This window comes from Nelumbo nucifera, chromosome 1 (genome assembly GCF_055504915.1).
Source record: "Nelumbo nucifera cultivar China Antique chromosome 1, China Antique-T2T, whole genome shotgun sequence".
NCBI classification, from domain to species: domain Eukaryota; kingdom Viridiplantae; phylum Streptophyta; class Magnoliopsida; order Proteales; family Nelumbonaceae; genus Nelumbo; species Nelumbo nucifera.
Genome location: NC_142649.1, coordinates 141,464,353 through 141,468,346, shown reverse-complemented (window position 1 = coordinate 141,468,346; position 3,994 = coordinate 141,464,353). Strand labels below are relative to the sequence as shown.

Below are 3,994 nucleotides of genomic sequence, written 5' to 3'. Positions count from 1 at the left end.
AGCTAGAGTGCATGGCTGAACGCAAATCAAATTACTTTTCTGCTGAGTATAATCAGAACATAAATATGGAGTTGAAAACCTATTTCTTTCCTTTTGCTTTTGAAACCCAAGACTGTTGTTTGGAAATAAGCCAAATCATTGCTTACAAATTGCAAGAAGAATTCAAACTTGAAACCATTATTTTTGCAATCTACAGAAAATGGTTTTTTCAGGGCTTTAGTCTTAGTGGTTGCAGTCTTGAGAATCCCAGGGCTTCAGGTATAGGTGGTGTTACAGAGGGTAGGAAGGAGACTATCTGCTAGTTTTTTCCAGGATGGGTTTGTCCAAGGATAGTTCGAAGTCAATTCCATTTTCTTCTGCGTAAAGCCTACCTATTTGCTCTCCCCTACTCGAACCCTTCTTTTTTAAAAAAAGAAATTCAAGTATTCAAACACTTGTTGAGTTGGGTTAACCTACTCTGTCACCCTTGAATCCTGTGTGAGTGTATATATATAGTTGATGCAATAACTTTTGTCTAATATAATCCAAATTTATCCAAAGTCTCTCCTCTCATTGGTCGTCATACATAAAAGAGCCCTGATATACCCACACATGAGTGACATACATGGTACTACAAACAACAGCACCAATTACAAACCCAACATTGTAAGATCATATGAAGCTGGCCATGACTACTTTATTTTCTTCAGACTCAGACTGATCATAAAGAAAACTTCATACGAGGATGAAACCCAACACACACACAATGACACAAACACGGGTACACATTACATATTGATACATAACGATAACATTATTTGTTCAATTTTCCCCTGATCTCATTTGCAGTTGCAAGGGTCACAGCTACAGTTGGATCCGCACCCGCAGCCTTCGTTCTCGGCTCCAAAGCTCATTTCAGTTGCTTCCGAGTATCTGCAACCAAATTTAATTATTGAATTATCACACAAATTGGAGGAACATATTTACACCTTATTAAAAGGAGTTTACTCTGTAAACAAACTTGTGATATATATAGATGAGGATCAACTAAATATTTTCTATTTAAAAGAAAGCTGCCTACTTCTGAGGAGCAACCCCAACAACAATGGTTTCAGTGATTGTCCTCTCGCCAAAGAAGCTCATGTCTGGGTACATTTTGCATCTGCAACCACATCCAAAAAAAATGGAAAATAGTGAGATATATATTTAACCCATTGAGAGAGAGTGAGATTAGAGAGGTCCTGGTTGGGAATAGAAAAACTACCATCCACCGCAGCTGCAGCCAGATCCACAGCCACAGTTTCCACCACAGCAAGACATTTCCTCAGAGATAGTATTATAAAAAGATGAGATGAAAAGGGTGCAAGAAAGAAATAGCAAAGCTAAGGTGTTTTTAGTTTTATGTTGAGCACCTTGGCTCCTACTTATAATATAATGCACATGAGGAGAGGCAACAGGCAACAGGGAACAGAGCGTACCAACCATACACGTGTCACCATCTTATCCGGTTTCCTGGTCTACTTTCTGTCTTTCCAAACACCGCCCTCCCCACCTCTCCATTCTTTCCGCAAGTATGCATCTGTTCCCACCAACCCCAATAATTTTGGTTTTTAATTATAGTGATATTAATAAAAGCAGGTATGGTATGTACTTAACAAATTAATAACAAAATCAAATGGCATACTATTTTACTCAAATTCAACCAAGGACTTCTGATTGTGATTGGTTAAATTATCATCTTATCTTAATTTTGGGCATTCTATACGATACGAATTTCCTTTTCTATCCCTATAGTTCCACATATAAAGAGGGTGTTTTGCTTAACCTTGGTCAAATTTTGGGGGAGAGAAATAGTAACCAAATTAATAACAAAGTCAATTGCTCCGGTGCAGCCATGAACAGAGCCATTCCATCCTAATTATCCTTTTTTCCAAGTCACCATCCTAATTGTCTTGATCGTCTTGTTCCCAGTCATAAACAAATATATCATACATTAATCAAGCTCCAATGTAATATAATGGAATTGAGAAGAGAAAAAATATGCGGAGGTCATCATTCGTATTTGTTTATGGAAAGCGTAGCATGATAGCAAACCAAAGGGTGAAAAGGAAGAGATTGTAGATTTATTTATTTATTTATTTTTTGTGAAAAGGGAATAATTTATAAAAAATGCAAGGAATATGATAACAGCAAAGCAAAATAAAGAGTTTACAACATTATTATATTGTACGTCTCCCGATGAGATGATCATTATTTCGTGTAATATGGATTGCTGAACGGCATGAAATGTGCCGTTCCTTTCCTTCTAGATATAAAGTTTCATGGATTTTGGTAATCTGATCCACCGTTGAGGTGAATGAAGGATGTGTGATTTATAAGGGGTAGGCTGTAATTCAAAACTGGGAGGGCTATTTTAGTAAAAACTGGGAGGGCTGGAGGAGGGAGTGTACTGCCATTCTGTCACTGCCCGTCGTGAAGAAGAAGATGAACAGTGTTCGAGCAGATTGTGAAGTTGTTGAGACAGGGCTATTTTAGTAAAAACAGATGTACATTCATTCGTAAATGGGTAAAATAAGTATTTTGAAAAAATGATCATCTCTTTAATGTTTTTTGTTTTGGTCATTAATGGAAGGGAGGTATTTGTTGAATTTTTCAAAAATAGAGGGGAGGTTTTTGCTAAAGTGAAACTGTAGGGGAGGCTTTTATGACTATCAGAAACTTCAGGGGAGCTGTTTGTATTTTACCTAATTTAATTTATAAAAAATAAAATAAAATAATATTATTCTTTCCCCTAAGAAAATGCAGAAAACAATTTTGTTCCATGAATTTTATTCTTTGTTTTACGGAGAAAGGCACGTTGTAGATTAAGAACCCGGGATGCCATTTTTCTCTCCTTCATTCTATTAAATCCAAAAATTGTATTCTTCTAAAAGATATGAGGTCCTAAGGGTATTTTTGGAAAAAAGGGTCCATGCCCTTAAACATTTTTCACTTAATGTTACCGTTTCTAGATAGCAATACAAATTAAGAATTCTTTTAACAGAAGGTCGATTAAGTAAATTGGCTACAACTATAGGGGTGTTTTAGAAAATGACCTTTGTTTTAATTATTGTAAGTTTGTAACTATATGGTTTTGGCCTTCGGGGGCTTCGGCCACGATTACGTTAGATAACCTAACCTAACAATCATGTCTCACCATAACCAAGGATGTTGTGCCACAAACTCAACTACAACAATTGCAGTTGTTTCCACTTTCCAAACATCATATACTATGTATAGGGCAGATTTGGGGCAAGGCATTCCCTCCCATCAAGGACGTGGAGTTCTCAAATTTTCCTCAGAGACAATTGTCTAAAAATACATCAAAATTTGGGGATAATTTAGAAATAGGATTATGAGAATTTGAGAGCATTTTACAAATGAGGTTATGGGGTCCTAGGATTTAGGATTTTGAAAGAAATCCAGGGATATTTTAAAAATTAAAATTAAATTCAGGGATATTTTAATAATTTACCATTAGATTGGAATAAGTATATATAAAATAAAACCCATCTCTGGTTTGGGGCAAAAATATCTTTTCCCATTCCCACTCCATTCACATATAAGATCAGGGAAGAAAAGGCCCAGGTTTTCTGGGGAAATTTGTTTAGTGTTTCAAACCATATCAGCACTATCTAGGCATTTCAAGTTTAACTGTCAATTTTCTATTTGGTTGAATCGTTGAAGACTATTTTAAGATAAAACTGTCATAAAATATTTTGCAACGAAATTTCTGTTACGGAAAATTTTCAATAAACTTTCAGAAGCGAACTCTGAACATCTTGAGTTCAGAATATTATGTTTTCACTAAATTTTGATTGGTTTAAGTTTTATACAAGTAATTTTTTATTAATTCTCTTCATAAAATATAATACCAAAATCATTTTTATTCATTTTATTAATACCATATAATATTTGACCATTTTTAGCTTAATATATTTATACTATTCAACATTCATTTGCAATTCAAATTGAT

At 34.9% G+C, this 3,994-nt stretch overlaps 1 pseudogene across 1 annotated transcript; it reads right to left on the bottom strand.

Moving 5' to 3' along the window:
* Positions 1-489: 489 nt before the first annotated feature.
* On the bottom strand, positions 490-1,342 carry LOC104590938 (metallothionein-like protein 2; annotated as a pseudogene). Its single transcript, XR_016081471.1, has 3 exons — positions 1,244-1,342; positions 1,061-1,141; positions 490-912 (listed from the first exon to the last, which is right to left on the bottom strand). The product of XR_016081471.1 is annotated as a metallothionein-like protein 2 (transcript).
* Between the last annotated feature and the right edge of the window lie 2,652 nt (positions 1,343-3,994).